This window comes from Sorex araneus, chromosome 2 (assembly GCF_027595985.1).
Source record: "Sorex araneus isolate mSorAra2 chromosome 2, mSorAra2.pri, whole genome shotgun sequence".
NCBI classification, from domain to species: Eukaryota; Metazoa; Chordata; class Mammalia; order Eulipotyphla; family Soricidae; genus Sorex; species Sorex araneus.
This window is the reverse complement of record NC_073303.1, coordinates 249,385,877-249,403,302: the sequence shown is the minus strand read 5'-3', so window position 1 is coordinate 249,403,302 and position 17,426 is coordinate 249,385,877. Positions and strand designations below refer to the sequence as shown.

General features: G+C 58.6%; 1 protein-coding gene across 2 annotated transcripts in view; it reads left to right on the top strand.

Annotated features, from left to right (window-relative positions):
- The window catches only part of CPLX2 (complexin 2), an 81,792-nt gene that overhangs the window by 39,048 nt on the left and 25,318 nt on the right, over positions 1 to 17,426 (top strand). The window contains exon 3 of one of the 2 annotated variants that reach the window (XM_055125701.1): positions 7,541 to 7,607. The exons of the other annotated variant lie outside the window; for it this stretch is intronic. The gene's annotated coding sequence lies outside the window, so the exon portion shown is untranslated. The remainder of the gene's footprint in view (positions 1 to 7,540; positions 7,608 to 17,426) is intronic. 2 annotated transcript variants of the gene reach the window in all.

Here is a 17,426-nt window from a genome sequence, read left to right as displayed (position 1 = left end):
TGGCGCCTGCCCAAGCAAGCCCTAAAATGTGTGTCACTGACTCAACCACTGGCTTATCCAACCAATAGCGTTAGGAGGTGTATGTATCCCATTCATGGGGAAACAGAACACAGCAGGCCTCCCTCCAACACCTCCTTGAAAAGCTTCCCCTTTGGTCCACAAGGGGGGGGGGAAGGTCAGTCAGTGCATTCCAAGTCAAGTTGCCCTCCCAAACTCCCATGGGGCCACCAGCCATGGTGTGTGTGACTGACAAAGTCCTACTTTGTCTGAGAGAGTCGAAGCCAGAGGAAAAAGATAAGAACAAGGAGAGCAAGGGGTCTGCCTGGCAGTGACGTCAGGCAAGCACCTCCAGCCCCCAGGTATGTGGTCGAGAAAGAGGGAGCATCCTTTCATATTTTTGCATTTGGGGGGCCACACCCAGTGATGCTCAGCGCCTTTTCCCGGCTCGGTGCTCAGGGATCACTCCTGGCAGGGGCTCTGGGGGGGTCCTATGGGTTGCAGGGGATGGAGCCAGGGTCAGCTGCATGCAAGGCAAGCAAGCGCCCTGCCCGCTGTCCTATCTCTCCAGCCTTCATCGAACCTTCTTTCTGCTGCGGCACTGGGCTCTCCATGAACCTCCTCGGTGCCTGGCACACGGGGGGAGAGGGGGGTTGTCATCTCCAGCCTCCAGTGCAGATCGACAGCGGAAAACGGGGCATGGGGAAAATGGGTCACACGCCCTCCCCCCACCCCCCTACCCTGTTCCCCTCCCCCCTCCCTGCCAGCAGCCGACTTCCCTATCTGCCTTGATGAAGCTGAGATGAGAATCTGCAAGCCAGGCGATGCCCAGGTCAGACACGTTGTTTGCAGGAGAGGAAGGGAACAGCAGCATTGCATTTCCGGGCACGGATGACGGAGCAGTCGGCCCGCGCCACCGCTGGAATACTGAGTGAGTCCAGAGGCAGTGACCAGCTCCAGGTTCACAGATCTTGGGGTCCAGCCGGACTCCCAAGGTCGTGAGCTTCACCTCTAATTCCCCACCCCCACCCTCTCGGTTGCCATAACAAGCGCGCATCCTTATGCCCTGTCTTCCACCCAGCGCGTCCCCCTCTCTCCCTGTTTCACCGCGAGCCACCGCATTTCAGACCCCCATCTGCAGACTTTCAGCAACCACGGGGGCTGGCCGGGGTGGGGGCCGGAGGCCCCACTTTCCACTTTCCTGGGTCTGTCCGACCGTCTGGGTGTGACTGTCTTCACTGGCAAATAAGTTTGATCCCTCTTTCGAGGTCGGCCCTCCACCTCCGACATGGGCTCCACCCGTTTCTCAGAGGAGGAAATGGAAGCCAGGAAGATCCAGGCGGGCCGGCAGAGATGGGGGAGGGGGAGCGTGAGGGAGGCGGGTCGATGGGTACTTTCTGTGACTGGAACCCGGAGTCACGCTTCCAACAGCCCGTGGCCCGGGAGCTGGGCGAGGCTAGAGCCGGGCTCTCTAGAGAAATGAGCTGGCCGGTCCCCGAGTCACCTGGCTTAGCAAGGGTCAGCCAGCTGGCGACAGGGAGGGTCAGCCGGGCAGACAGCACCCGCCAGCCCGAGCCTGGCAGGCGGTCTGGCTCCGCCAGGCAGGGTCAGCTGGACCCAGCCCCGAGTGCCGAGCCGCCTCCGGCCGCTCCCTGCCCTCTCGGCCCGGGAGGAACCCGGCCACGCTCTGTGGCATCCCTAATCCCTGCCTCTCCGCCTGACCTTCTCTCACATCCTGACGGGGCTTCGAAACAGCAGCAGGGAGGGGAGGTGCCCGAGCTGTCAGTCTGTCAGTTCAAGTTCCCCGGAGCTTGCATGGAGCACTCTCTCTCTCTCTCTCTCTCTCTCTCTCTCTCTCTCTCTCTCTCTCTCTCTCTCTCTCTCTCTCTTTCTGTCCCCCCCTCTCCTTCTTCTTTTCTCTCCTCTCTCCTGTTTCTTTGGCAAAGTATGATAGAATAGTGCAGGACGGGGGGAGGGGGAGAGGTGAGGACACACACACACACACACACACACACACACACACACCTGCATGCAGGTGCCACTGGGGTCTGTGCATGCGCCCTCCCTGCCAAGACCACTCCCCACCTCCTCATTTTGTTGTCATTAAGGTATTCCCCTGTAGGAAGCGCAACCGAGCAAAGGACCTACAGCACCCGCGCGCGCACACACACACACACACACACACACACACACACACACACTGTCCCCTGAAGGGCCCACCAAACAGGGAGGAAGAAGGTTATTATCAGCTTGTTACCCGTCAGGACAGAATTAAACCAGGGGCAGGAGGCTGACTCTGCGGGGGGGAAAAGTCTGGCCGGCTCCAGGCAGGTTTATCAGTTGTTTTGTTTTTTGGGGGGGAGGGCCACACCCGGCAATGTGCAGAGGTCCCGCCGGCGATAATCCGGGTACCCTACGGGATGCTGGGGAAGAACCCGGCACAGCCCCAGCGCCAGGCAAGTGCCCTCCCGGCTGTACTATTGCTCCGGCTCTGGCCCCTGTTTGTGTGGCTGGAGACCACACCCAGCAGTGCTCAGGGCTCTGTGCTCAGGGATCACTCCCGGCAGGGCTCAGAGGGGCTGAGGCGGGGCTGGCCAGATAGTACATCAGGTAGGGCGTTTGCCTTGCACGCGGCCGACCCAGGTTCAAATCCCAGCATCCCATATGGTCCCCTGAGCACCGCCAGGAGTAATTCCTGAGTGCAGAGCCAGGAGTAACCCCTGTGCATCGTCAGGTGTGACCCAAAAAGCCAAAAAAAAAAAAGAGGCTGAGGCAGTGCCAGGGATGGGACCATCAGCAGCCAAGTGCAAGCCTGAGCCTTAACCCCCATAAGCTCTCTCCAGACACTTTTCCGGTGCCTAGGAAGACCTGGGCACGGCTCCATTGCCCCACTTAACCCCTCCCCATGACGACGCCCCCAAGCACAAAACACATGTCCTGGTCGCGGCTGAGCTGGGCCCGGGCCTCCCTGGTGCCCCCTGCTGGCCGCTCCAAGTTCTACATCTGAAATGCCTGGCTGGGGCCCCCAAATCCTTCCAGGCAACCCGGCTGGTTTGCTACCAATTTTCAGATGCACCTGGCAGGTTCGTTTCTGCAGCCTGAGCCTCCCAAATCTCGCACCTCCCCACACGCCCCTCCAGCCCAGGGTAGTTGGGCCCATAGGTGGATCTCTTTGGGTCTCAGCTTCCTCATCCATAACCCACAGAGGCGGGCGGGGGTGGGGGGTGTCTTTCTGTTCTGAGATGAATTGATGGGGTGGTGGGGTCCTGAGCTGGAGTGATAGCACAGCAGGTAGGGCGCTCGCCATGCATGCGGCCGACCCAGGTTCAATCCCTGGCACCCCGTAAGCCCTCACCCCGAGCCCTCTCCACACCGAGCCCTGCCAGGAGTGAGCCCTGAGTGCAGAGTCAGGAGTAAGCCCGTACGTCGTCGGAGAAGTGCTGATCCCTTGACTAAAAATAACAAAGGGAGGGGGGAGGGAATCAAGGAGCTGACCCCGGAACTCGTAAATGGAGAGAGTGGGCTCCGTCGTGGGGTGAGAGGGAGGCACACTCGGGGGTGCAGTGAGGAGCCGGCCTCAACCCAGGCGCTGCGAGGGCCCCGGGAAGATTCCGCGCGGGGGGGGGGGGGGGCGGGGGGTAGATGTGATGTGAGGTATTTTAGGAAGATGCCTCTGGGAACGCGGCACAGGTTGGGCTGGAGGAGCTGAGCGTGTGGAGGAGTGTGAGCGACATTCGTGCCTCGAAAACGCTTGCAAAGGAGGCTCCCAGCCCCCGGGAGACAGGAGCGGGAGGGGCCCCCCTTCTGCCAGGCCTCCAGTGGGGACGACGGTCAGGGGGCCCCTCAGCATGTGTCCCCAACAGCAGACCGGGCGGAAATGTGTAGCCCTCCCCCCCTTGTACCTATAACCGGCTCGATTAGCCCTGGCTTTTATTTAATTTATTTTTGTTTGGAGGGGGAGAGGGGCAGGGCACACCTGGCAGTGCTCAGGGCATTTACTTCCGGCTCTGCGCTCAGGGATCACTCCTGGCGGCGCTCAAGGGACCCAATGGGGTGCCGGGGACCGACCCCGGGTGCCTTACTTGCTGGGCTCTCACTCCAGCCCCGTGGCCCTAGATTTTCAAAGAATTCTTTTATTAGGTGGGGCTCACACCCAGCGGTGTCAGGGAAGGAACCCGGACGAGCTGCGTGCCGGACACAGGCCTTTGCCTTTGCCCCGGGGACTCTTTCTCTCTCTCTCCCTCGCCTTCTCGGCACTCGCCTTTGGCCTCCCCCATCCAGGTCAGAGTGATGGCGAAGGCCAGGAAGCTGGGCCGTGGACCTGGGTCTGCAGGATACCGAGGGTCCAAGTGTCCCTTTGCAAGGGGTCACAGAACAACCCCCCGGCTTGGGACATGGAGCAGACTGTGGAACCCCATTCAAGCCTCTGTCCCCACCCCTGTCATCCTAGGGCAGAGAGAGACAGACAGACAGACAGACAATCGAACAGTCAGAGAGAGACGGGGCAGACAGCCTCTCGTTGCCCCAGGGATAAGCACAAGCAACTACAGACTTGACCCAATTCTTTTTTTTGGGGAAGGAAAGGGGTGCAAACAGCGATGCTCAGGGCTGACTCCTGACTCTGCGCTCAGGAATCACTCCTGGTGGTGCTCAGGAGACAGACCCTGTGGGGTAGCGGGGATCGAACCCAAGTCAACTGCATGCCAGGCCAGCGCCCTCCCCACTGTCCTATCGCTCTGGCCCCTGGCCCCATTCTTCTGTCACCATAGCATTCATCTGGGACCCTCAGGACCTCCTCATCAGCAGGGGGAAGAGATCACAGGCAAACACTGTGGAGGAGGGGGGTGCCGCCACCCCTGCCGAGGGGCTCCCCCAAGTCCCTGTATTTTAGCGACACCCGGCAAGGCTCCTGCCTTCTGGGCGGTCAGCAAGAAAATTGTCTTCCGTGCTCGTGAGAGGCCCCAGAGAGGTCGAGGGTGCAAGGAGCTACGCGGAGGCGGGGGATGGTCCTGCAGCCACAGGTGGGGTACCTGAGATGGCCCCCAGAATCCGCTGGGAGCAGGTAGAAAGGTGGAGAGAGGAGAGGGAGGAGACATCTTTTTCTTTTTTGCTCTTTTTTGGGTCACACCCGGCGATGCACAGGGGTTACTCCTGGCTCTGCACTCAGGAACACTCCTGGCGGTGCTCTGGGGACCATATGGGATGCTCGGGACCAAACCCAGATTGGCTGTGTGCAAGGCAAACACCCTACCCGCTGTGCTATCACTCAAGCCCCGGGAGGAAGCTTCTAGCACGCGCATGTAGAGGGTCCTGGAGTCTGGAAAAGGCGTGGGCCGCCGGGAGCTGTCCACAGCTTTGGTGGTGCTGAACTTCCCTCGGGCTGAGCCCTGTCCACTGATTCCTGGTGCTGAAACTCAGCGCTGTGCCCAGCCGGCCCCTGGAGCCTCAGTTTCCTCCCCAGTAAACCGGGCCCATCCAAGCGCCTGACAGGACCAGGGCTGGTCCCTTAAGCCCAGACAGCCTGCTACAACCACGTGCTCACTTGCCACTCACCCAGCAGGTCCTGCCCTGAGGACCAACTGGGACAGGCGGTTCAGTGCTTGGATCCTTCGGGGCTGGGGGTCCTCCCTTAACACACATGCTGCTTGATGTTCTCCCGGTTCCAGTGCTCAGTGGGTCACATGGTGCCAGGGGGTCAAACTCAGGGACAGCCCCTGCCCCAGGAACTCTTTCCTCCAGCTCCAGTAAAGAGTATATATATTCTTCATATATATATAAAGAATATATATATTTATCACTGTCACTGTCACTGTCATCCCGTTGCTCATCGATTTGCTCGAGCGGGCACCAGTAACATCTCTCATTGTGAGACTTGTTGTTACTGTTTTTGGCATATTGAATACACCACAGGTAGCTTGCCAGGCTCTGCCGTGCAGGCGAGATACTCTCAGTAGCTTGCCGGGCTCTCTGAGAGGGATGGAGGAATCGAACATGGGTTATATATATTTATATATTTTATAATTTACATATTTTATATACATAAAATATATATTTCCCTTTTAGACTCCCCAAAGATATGACATGGCTATGTCACACGCAACAAAATCAAATGTCAGGGAGCTGGAGCCATAGCACACCGGGTAGGGCGTTTGCCTTACATGCGGCCAACCCAGGTTCAATTCCCAGCATCCCATAGGGTCCCCCGAGCACCGCCAAGAGTAATTCCTGAGTGTAGAACCAGGAGTAACCCCTGTGCATCGCCGGGTGTGACCCAAAAAGAAAAAAAAAAACCCAACTGTCAGCTAGTTGTGGGACCAGGAAGGGGCGGGCAGGATGGTGGTGGGGGGTGGTGCAGGACGAGGGTCTTTATTGTGGGCGCCCTCTTCTGGTGGGGGGTGGAGGGACAGGTCTTGCCGGAAAGGCCGCCTGGAGGTCCGGGAAGCAGAGGAGCCGCATCTGCAGGGTGAGTGGGCGGCAGGCAGGCAGCGACAGCAGAGCAGGTGGGGGGCGGGGCGGCGGCGGCAGCTCGCTGGGGCTGGAAGTTTCCAGCGGCTCAGGGACAAAAAGGGGCGCTCGGGCCAGACGGGGCGGGGAGGAGCCGTGATGTGCCTCGCGGGCGGGCGGGCGGGCGCTTCTCCCTGGGCCGGCCTCCCTCTGCAGACGCCCCGCACACCTGCTCCAAGCACCTGAAGGGGAACTAAGTCCCTGCAGGAGAAGCTGGTTGGCGCCTACCCGGGTCTGTGGCCAGCGGGGGAGGCCGCCAGGTGCCCGCGACTTCGAGCGTCTCAGATCTGAGCGGCCAGAGAAGCTCCAAGTGGGTTCCACGTCCCTGCCCCAGGGGAAGGGGGCTGGAATGAATACGCAGCCAAAGCCCAGAGCGGGGGCTGGGGAGACCCGAGGATGCCCGGCCAAGGTGGACACCTCAGCTGACCAGAGCTTGGATTTCCCCCTTATTTGGGCCATACCTGGCAATGCTGAAGGTTCATTCCTGCCTCTGCGCTCGGGGATCACTCCTGGCGGGGCTCGGGGTGGGGGACCCTATGGGATGCTGGCGATCGAACCCCAGTTGACTGTGTACAAGGCAAGTGCCCTCCCCCTGTACGCTCACCCTGGCCCCTGACGAGAGCTTTGAAGTTACCCAGGAGAGGGCAGAAGTGTCTCCGGGGCCAGACTGGCAAGGGTGCTGAGAAGACCCCCTGATTTGAGGTGTCCTGGGCGGGTAGGTGGCCGGGCCCCACTGCAGACACGAGCCCGTTTTCTCGCCATCCTGAAGCCATGCTGTCAGAGGCTGGATGGCAGTACAGCGGGGAGGGCGTTTGCCTTGCATGTGGCCAACCCAGGTTCAATCCCCCGCGTCCCATAGGGTCCTCTGAGCACTGTCAGGAGTAATTCCTGAGTGCAGAGCCAGGAGTCAGCCCTGAGCATCGCTGGGTGTGACCCAAAAAGCAAAAAAAAAAAAAAAAAAAAACCAAGAATACAGCCTCTAGAGCACTGGCCTTGCACACAGCCAAGCAAACCAGGTTCAAACCCCGGTATCCCACAGGGTCTCCGGAGCACCACTAGGAGTGATCCCTGAGCGCACACAAGGAGTAAATGCTGAGCAGTACCAGGTATGACCCCCCTCCAAAAAAAAAAAAAAAAAACAAAGAAAAGCAAAAGCCCTCATCTGGCCCCTGGCATCCGAGTCCCGGGGAGAGGAAGTTCTCTCTGGAATCAGGCTGGCTCCCCTGGGCTCTGGGGGGGGAGGGGGGGGGCGCCTCCTTCCAGATGTGTGCATCTGGCAGCCCCGCTCTGGGTCTGGCGAGGGAACGAAGATCCGTGGGCCGCGCAGGAAGACGCAGATGTATTTTGACACGGGCTGCCACAGCCTTGGCAGCATCCGGAGTCAAAATAAGCCCTTCTCCTGGGCAGCCCCTGGGACGGGCTATTTCTGCTCCAGTTCCTCCCCACCCCCACCCCCCACCCCGGCCCCCACCGCCAGGGGGCTGAGCTGCAGGCACCCGGGCTAGAAGCAGCTGCGCGGCTGCCGGAACTTACAACACTGAGTGCCCCTCCGTGGCGGGGCCCTGAGCCCGCAGCCCTCCACGAACCCTCGGAGTCTCTCCTCTTCCTGTGTGTGGGAGCCCCACATCACCTCGAGCCCAGAGTGCGCTGGGGTCTGGCTGGCCCCAGCGACGTGCCTGACTGTCTTCCCATCCCAGATGGGTTTTTTTTTGTGTGTGTGTGGGGGGGCACACCCAGAGGTGCTCAGGGCTTCCTCTCCGCAGGGATCAAACCCAGGACAGGCCCAGGCAAGGCAAGCGCCCTCCCCGCTGTGCTGTCTCTCCAGCCCCATGAACCCCACTCCTGAGTGTTTGCTAGGCCCCAGCCCTGTGGCCCTGGCTTGGGAGGACAGAATCTGGTTTGGCCAGAAGCAGCTGACTGCTTTTTTTTTTTTTCTTTTTGGGTCATACCCGGCAATGCTCAGGGGTTACTCCTGGCTCTGCACTCAGGAATTACTCCTGGCGGTGCTCAGGGGACCATGTGGGATGCTGGGAATCGAACCCGGGTCGGTCGCGTGCAAGGCAAATGCCCTACCTGCTGTGCTATCGCTCCAGCTTCAGCTCACTGCTTTTTTAATTATTCCTATAATTCCTCTTCAGACCTGTGAACCCCAAAACTCCAACACCCCCCCCCCCCACACACACACACACGCTGAATTTTTTCTGGTTGGTTTTTGTTCAGGGACCACACCCAGTGATGCTCAGGGCTGAGTCCTGACTCTGCACTCAGGAATTACTCCTGGGGACTGGGGGTGCCAGGGATGGAACTCGGGCTGGCCGCGTGCAAGGCAAGCGCCCTACAATTGCTCTAGCCCTTCTCAGAATTTTGGAAAATGCCCTTTCCAGGAAGGTCCCTTTCTCCGCAACCACGTATATTTCTGCCCACGCCACATCTAGTTCAGACATAATTACCGCCCCCTCCTTTTTTGGGTGGGGTGTGGAATAATGAATGGGAGTCTCCCAAACAGTGCTCAAGAGATCTAGCGTTTGATCCCTGGACTGCTTAGGATCCCCCAAGCCCCACCAGGAGTGATCTCTGAGTGCAGAGCAAGGAGGAAGCCCTGAGCACCGCTGAGCATGACCCGACCTTCCCCCAAAGATAATAAACAAATGAGAAAGAGGGAATCTCAGGACCAGGGAGAAAGCTGAAAGGATCTGGGGTGATACAACAGGAACGGAAAGGGCTGTGTGGTCAGGAGTGATTCTCCTGAGCTCCGAGAGTGATGCCGGACCCTCGGGCAGAGCCAGGAGTAACACCTGAGCAGGACCTGGTGTGCCCGCCCCCCCATTCCAACCAAAAAAAAAAAATAGAAAGAAAGAAAGCAAAAAGCTGACAGGACTAGAGCAAATGCCTTGTGTGTGCAGCCCTGGGCTTGCGAAACCTTCCCCTCCTAAAGAGAGACGTCAGAGAGTCTGCTCAACCCCGCAAATACCCAAATATCGAACCCCCAAAACAGGCGGGCAGGGAACAGGACCACTAAGATGAAAGATAGAAGGAAAAGAGAGGAGAACTTTTTGTCAGTTTGTTTTTTTTTTAAAGGGCGGTGTGGGATCCAGGGTGCTCAAGACTTACTCCTGGCTCTGCACTGAGAGATCCTTCCTGGTGGTACTTGGGGGTCCCTATAGGGTGCCAGGGATCAAAGGCGGGTCTGCCACGGGCAAGGAGACGTCCCTCCCCACTGTACCATCGTCCCACCACTAAAAGCAGGAGATCTCTCTCTCTCTCCCCCCTCTCTCTCTGTCCCTCTCTCTCTCCCTCTCTCTCTCCCTCTCTCTATCCCTCTGTCCCCCTCTCTCTGTCCCTCTCTCTCTCCCCCTCTCTCTGTCCCTCTCTCTCTTCTCTCTTCTCTTTCTCCCTCCCTCTCTCCCTCTCTCCCCCCTCTCTCCCTCTCTCTCTCCCTCCCTCTCTCCCTCTCCCTCTCTCCCTCTCTCTGCCCCTCTCTCCCTCTCCCTCTCTGTCCCCTCTCTCTCTGTGTCCCACCCCCTCTCTCTCCCTCTCTCTGTGTGAGCCCCAAGCCTCCCTGTCTTGGCGCCCCGTGGACATGAGTCCCTGAGCCCTGTGGTTCCAGAGCGTAGAGGACACAGTTCAGAGAGGGTTAGCTACCTGCCCAGGGCAGCCCAGCCGGGGCGGGCAGGCGGGCGCAGGGAGCTCCCAGCATGCTCCGCTCCACTGGGAGCCGAGCTGGGGAATCTCAGAGCCCCGCAGGCAGGGCTCAGCGAAGCGAGCAGGTTTCCAAGGAGAGGGAGGGGAGGTGTTGGGAACATTTATTTACAGGAGGACGTGTGGGCTGTGCCTGAGAGGGGGAGCGGCCGAGGTGAGCGGGGAGTGGGGGCCGCGGGGTCCCCAGTTTCTGTATCAGCACAGCGGGGACGAGGGCGCCAGCCTCTCTGGGAGACAGAGGCGAGGAAGCAGCACAGCTTGGGAGGGGGGTGGTAGAGGGGCGGCGGGGAGATCATACAGGGGGTACGGCACTTGCTGGGCTCGATGGCCAGCACCTCAAAGTGCCCCCTGAGCCCCGCCAAGAGTGCTCCCTGAGCACCGCGGGTGTGGCCCCCCAGACAAACACTTCCTGGCGTCAGGAGACAGCTCCAGAGCCTGGGGTGTAAGCCTGGCATGCATAAGACCCCAAGTTTTTATCTCCAGCACCACACGCCCCCCCACACCACTGTTGGGGTGGCCCAGCCTCAGGAAGGCCCACCAGAACCCCATGGCTAGGCCAGAGTACTGACTCAGCTAGATGGTTCAGCCGAGTACCAGGGAGTAGTCCTGGGCACCCACCCCCCTCTACTGCTTGGGAGGCCCCCTCCCCCCAAAAAAAGAAATAGAAAAAAAAAAGTGGGTGCCAGTGAGATAAGGCAGTGGGGGAGGGGGCTTGCCTTGCACATGGCTGTGCCGGGGTCTAATCACCAGAACAAAAGCAATCAATCCCTCAAGGCCCACCAGGGGTGATTCCTGAGTGCCGCTGGGGGTGTGGCCCTAAAAACAATCAAGAGAAACAGCACAGGGACTGAGCAACAGTACCGTGGGGAGGAGCACTGCCCGAGCGCCATCTGTGAGACCCCAAGCGGAATCAATCCATCGAAATCAAACGGGAATACAGGCTGGAGGGAGAGAACAGCGGGAAGGGCATTCATCTTACACGTGATGGACCCGGGCTTGATCCCCGGCATCCCAGAGGGTCCCCCGAACCCCCCAGCACAGAGCCAGGAGTAAGCCCTGAGCATTGCCAGGTGTGACCTCCTCCCCACTCCCACCCACCTACTCCCCCCGCAAAAAAAAAAAAGAGGGGCCGGAGCGATAGCACAGCGGGTAGGGCGTTTGCCTTGCACGCGGCCGACCCGGGTTCGATCCCCGGCATCCCATATGGTCCCCCAAGCACTGCCAGGAGTAATTCCTGAGTGCAAAGCCAGGAGTAACCCCTGAGCATCGCTGGGTGTGACCCAAAAAGCAAAAAAAAAAAAAAGAGTCTATAGAGATCTCTGTATGGCCGACACGTAGAAAAGTGGCTGGTCCATCACCTGGGAAGAAGGCGGCTGGAGGTCTGACTATTAGGGCACCAGCAAAGAACTCCAATGAAAACAAGCAGGGGTGAGAGTGAAGGCAGCCTTAGCCTTTGATGGAGGGAGACCCAGAAGCGGGGGAAATTGCCGCTTCCAAATTGTCTCTTGTAAGCCGGGGGGCACCAAAGGCACTCGCGCTGGCAGGCGAAGGTTCCAACTCTGGCTGACAAACGAGATGCAGACAAATCACCAGGAACAGGATGGCACCCGCCCAGGGACGCTGATGGCACTCAAGGGTGAAATTGCAGCGCCGTGGGCCAAAAATATGTGCACTTTTGAGGGGATGTGGGTCTAGGAACTGAGATCCGGAGACGACAGCGGCAGCACTGGCAAAGGCTTGTTGCCTGGACCCAGTGCCCAAGAGCCTTGGCTCAAATGTGAAACCAACAAGGCAATGGACACACGCTCCCTCAGATCCGGGACCAGGATTAGCAGTTTGCCTTGAAATGTGAGAATAGTAAACAGAGATCCTTCCTGGGGCAGGGTCCCGTGGGTGGACAAGTTTTCTGAAGCAGAGGACACACAGTCCCCAGATGACGAGGAGCACGGGGCTCCCTCCCCGCAACGGAGGCAAAAAAAAAAAAAAAAACCAACCTCCTCATCCAAAGCAGCATTAAGCAGAGAGGTGGCAATTACTGGTCGCATAATGGAAAAGTACATGAGCAGATGAGGGCTGGAAGGCACATCGGGATCTGGGCTCGCCAATACTGTCATCGAGAATTTGTCTTCGGCTTGGCTCAGCCTGGCTCTGGGTTGGCTCTCCCTGGGTGATGCCAAGTTGCAGGCTGATGGTTCTTCGGCCAGTGCTGCAAACCCTCAACCCCCTCAAAAGTAGCGAGCCTCTTGGGGGGGGGGGGCCCGGGGGAAGCGAAAGATCTCAGGACTAATTCTTATTGGCTTAGCCTGCATTGCTTGCCTGGCGCGAGCCAATCAGGGGGGCCGGGGGAAAAATACCGCTCCTGCCCTCAATTGGCTGGCTGGGACGTAGTGCCCACCCACTCGGAGATGGGGCGGGGCAGCTGGCCCTTCCCAGGCCATAAAACCCCAGAATGGGGGCAGCCAGGGATGCCACAGAGAAATAAACATGTATTACCCCCCCCACCCCAAATAAAAGGGAGTTGGACTGACGGGCCGGTGCTTGTTGACATGGTCTATGACAAAGTGGTCCAGGCGCTCCTGGCCCTTAGGAGTGGGAGGAGTCGGGAGGACAGAGAAGCAGAGCAGGTTGGGACAGATGAAGGAACAGGAGCAGGTGTCCTGGGGCGGGTGGTGGCGGAGCTGGGAGGGCTGTGGGGGCGCAGGTCTGCACAAAGGCGGCAGAAGTCAGATTGGGGGAGCGGATTGGGGGGGGAGGGGGGGAGGCGCCTTCTGTAGGTCTGGACAGGAAGCCCCAGGCAAGAGTGAGTCAGCCAAAAGGGTTTGAAGCTTGGGAGTGACAGACGCTGGATGAGGCTTCTACCTCTTAATGGAAACAGATAAAGCTCAACAGAGAGGCACAGAGATGATCAAAGGGCGGCCAGGGGCAGGTGGGGGCGTGGGGGGGGGAGAAACGGAAGAGGAAGGACTGGGGAGATGAAGGCCAGGGGGACCCCTGATCAAAGTCAGGCAGCTGAGCACCGTTCTGCTCCCCCCCCACCCACAGGCCCAAATAGTGCATGTGTGTATGTGCTTGTGCCCCAAAGCAGAAGAAGTTATTTTTCTGTCCCCACGTGGGTTCAATCCCTGGCATCCCCTAGGGTCCCTTGAGCACCACCAGGCGTGATCCTAGAATACAGAGCCAGGAATAACCCCTGAGCACTGCCGGGTATGGCCCAAAAATTGAAGGAAAAAAAAAAAGAAAAGAGGGTGCTGGCAGAGTCCCAAATGATGGTGATAAAACAATCCCCCCCCAACCTGGCCCATCAATAGACTGAGGCCACAAGGTAGGAATTACCTACCCCCCACCCACCCCCACATCTGGGCATTATCACCTTCCAAAATGACCAACCCCTGTGTGCTGGGGGGTGGGGGAAGGGCGCAGCTGGCCCTAGGAGACAACATTTGGGGGGGGGGGGTTGTCTTTCCTCTGATTTAGCCCAGCATCAAAAAGACAACCAAGGCCCCTGCCCCTCCCCCAAATAAGTGCAGGTTCAGGGCTCGTCCCCAGAGGAGAGGGATGAAGCCCTCGTCTGCCAGTCTTTCTCCACCGCCAAAATAGCTCAGAAGCCGGGAGGGACTCAGACCAGAAATCCCACATTAAGACCCGCGGCTGCTTCGACGGGTGGCGGCAACCGGTGCACTTGGTAGCACAGCGAAAATCCGGGTTCCGCCCTGCAGCCCAGGAGGGATTTCGTGAGGCTTTAGCTGAGCCGGGATGGTCAAAGGTGGAGCTGGTGCAGTGAATTGAGTGGATACGGGGCAAACAACCAGGTCAAAGGCCGGGTGGGGCACAGGGGTCTGCTGTGGAACTGGAAGTGGGGGGTGTGGGGAGGGCCCCGGGGTTGGGTCCCCCCCCTCCCCGAACGGCTTTGTCTCTTAATGGAAAGACTCTGAGAAAGATGTTGGTTTGGGTTTGGATCCTTTAGGGGTGCAAACAAAAGAGAAAAACCCGTTAAGTGACTTTAGCCCGAAACAAAAGGGAAGGCGGGATTACTGGCTCCTCAAACAGCCGGGATCCTGGGAGAGCGGAAGAAAATTGGATCCAAGGTACCCACGGTGCCATCAGGCTGGGGGACCGGACTCTCTCCTTCTCTGGGTTCCTCAGAGCCGGGTTCAATCCTCAGCATTCCGTAGGGTCCCCCAACACCACCAGGAGTGATCCCTGAGTGCAGTAAGAGTAAAGCCCTGCAGGTCCCATTCTGGGAACCCCCCCCCCATATGTAACCCCTTAGAAGTAGCGCCCTTACAGCTAAACTCAACTTGAAACCCCGCCCCCTACCCCCAGGGATCAGGACACGCGACTGGTCTCTGCGTGGGGACCAGTGTGTGATTGGCTGGGCGCAGGTCAGGTGACCCTCCCCGCCTTGAAATTCACAGGAAGGCGGTTCCGGGATGCCACCCCACGTGAGGGCGGCTTGGGTGCAAGTTGGCAAAAGAAGCTACAGGGGCACCATGGGCTCGAACTGGTGTTTCTTTTTTTTTTTTACTCCTGGCTTTGCACTCAGGAATTATTCCTGGCGGTGCTTGGGGGACCATATGGGATGCCAGGGATCGAACCCGGGTCGGCCGCGTGCAAGGCAAACGCCCTACCCGCTGTGCTATCGCTCCGGCCCCTCGAACTGGTGTTTCTGACACCACGATTCTCCGGCAGATCTGAGTGGACTGGGAGGCGAGGAACAGGGCCAGTGCCACGATCTGAAATCAGCTCCATCCTTCAAAGCCTTCAAAGCCTAGCTTCTGGGGCCCTGCCTGTTAAGTACTTCTCTTTCTTGTTTCTGTCTGGGGCCACATCCGGGCGGTGCTTCAGGGCTTCCTCCTAGCTCTGCACTCAGGAATTACTCCTGGTAGAGTCCGGGGGACCCTGTGGGGTGCCAGGGGTTGCCTCTGGGTCCACTGCAGGCAAGGCAGGCAATCGACCCCTTATACCATCGCTCCAGCCCCAGCCTTTCTCACTGTGGATCGGGAAACCCCAGCCCGGTAAAGAGAAGCAGATCCTCTAGCAGGCGCTACCAGAGTTGAGGACCGGGGGCCCTGAAGCTGGGCTCACTTCTCCTGGAGAGACCCACCCGGCTCCAAGGCAGGGAGATGCCGGGTGAGCCCCCACGGGGAGCTGTGCTGCTCTGAGTCTGAACATTCCCCTTCTCTGCATTTAAAGTGGAGGTGATGACATTTAAGGTAACGGGGGAGGCGCTGGTGGGGATTATATCAGATCAAGATTATGAATCACCTACCACAGCGAGAAGCTCAGTAAATGAAAATTCCTTCCTCTTTAGCCCGTTCAGCCTCAAACTCCGACTCCCCTCCCTCCCCAACCCTCTCTAACCCCTTGTTTGTTTGCCAAATAAGGTGGTTTGATTGTAATTTGCTTTTCTGCCAGAGAGAAACCACTGGAGGTTGGGGAGCAAAGACAGCCATTTTTAGACTTGGGGGTGGTGAACATCTCTTGTTCTTAGACCTGAAATCCAGCCCGCCCGCCTGCTCCCCCAACTTTGGTGTTTCGTGCGCACGCACACGCACACACACACACACAATCCTGCCCGAGCCCCTATGTGCTGAAGAGGTAAGGGGAAGCCCAAAGGAGCAGTGAAGATGCAGAAGAAACAGCACCCTACCCACCCACCCCCAATTTTCTCTTTTCTATTCTGATCTCTCTCACTCCAACTTGATAGTACTGCAGGTAGGGCACTCGTCTTGCGCACAACTGACCCGGGTTCAATCCCTCACACCCCGTCTGGTCCCCAGAACCCTCCAGGAGTGATTCCTGAGGACAGAGCCAGCAGTAAGCCCTGATCAAGTCGGATACGAGCCCAACTCCCCTCCCCCCCCAAAAAAAAAAGAACCAAACTGATCAACCTCTGGGAACTGTTCTGTCAAAGAAGGCCTGGAGGATTTTTGTAGGAGGGTCACACTGCCCCCCTGTCCCCAAAACTCAAGAAGAAAACCCCCATGGCTTGGGGCTCAGAAGAAACATGTCCTTGCTTCGGAAGCTTTTCTGCCTTATTTGATTCTGTTTGGGGGCCACACCTGACAGTGTTGTGGGTGAGAATGAGGGGAGGAATTGAATGCGGAAAAAAAAGAAAAAATCCAGCCTGCAAAGCCGGAACTCCAGCCCAAGGCGTCGATCTCTAGAGCCCAGCATGGTTTTGTTTGTTTCTTGATTTTTGGGTCACACCCAGTAATGCTCAAGGGTTACTCCTGGCTCCACACTTAGGAATCACTCCTGGCGGTGCTTGGGGGACCCTATGGGATGCCGGGGATTGAACCCGGGTCGGCTGGTGCAAGGCAAACGCCTTCCCCGCTGTGCTATGGCTCTGGCCCCCAAGCCCGGTATTTTTTTTTTCTTTTCGGGTCACACCTGGCGATGCACAGAGGACCATATGGGATGCTGGGAATCGAACCCGGGTCAGCCGCGTGCAAGGCAAACGCCCTCCCCGCTGTGCTATCGCTCCAGCCCCAAGCCCGGTATGGTTTGATCTGTGCCTCCGTCATGATCCTGGGCCCTTGCCACGCTTCTCCCATTTCACCCCTGAAGGAAACTGAGTCTCTGCACGACATCATGAGGGTGTGGAAGAGGTGGGGCGGTGGGAGGGCTGCTGAGACTGAATCCGCACCCTGCTGTGGCCAGAGGAGCTTCTTTCTTTGGGGGAAGTCGCCCCTCCCCCAAAACGAAAGCACCCCACCCCACCACTTTTCCTGGCTCCAGGCTCCCGATGCCATCTGGTGGACCAGCTGTGTGGACTGGAGTCACCTCCTCGGCGCCGCCTCCTCGCGAGGACCCCACGGAGCCTGTTGTATCACTGTCGCCTGTTTGCCAGCCTCTCCCCATCTCCGTTTGGGGTGTTTCTCATCAATCTCCCCTGGGAAACGACCCAGTGCAGGGCGGGGGCACTGACTGGTGGTGGTCTTATTCTTCGGCGAAGGAGCTACTCTCACGGGGCATGGTGGGACACAGGGAAACTCCAAAATCTCACACAGCTTCCTTGGCCCCAGCAGAGCATCTGGCTCTGACGCCAGATTGATCAGCCAATCACTGAGGTAAAGGAGAGCCACGCCCTTATGGAAGGTAGCCACGCCCCCAAGGAGGGCAACCCCACCCCTGTGGTGGATAGCCACACTCTATGGGTAGCCACGCCCCTCTGGAGGGTAACCACACCCCTGTGATGAACAGCCACGCCCCTATGACAGATA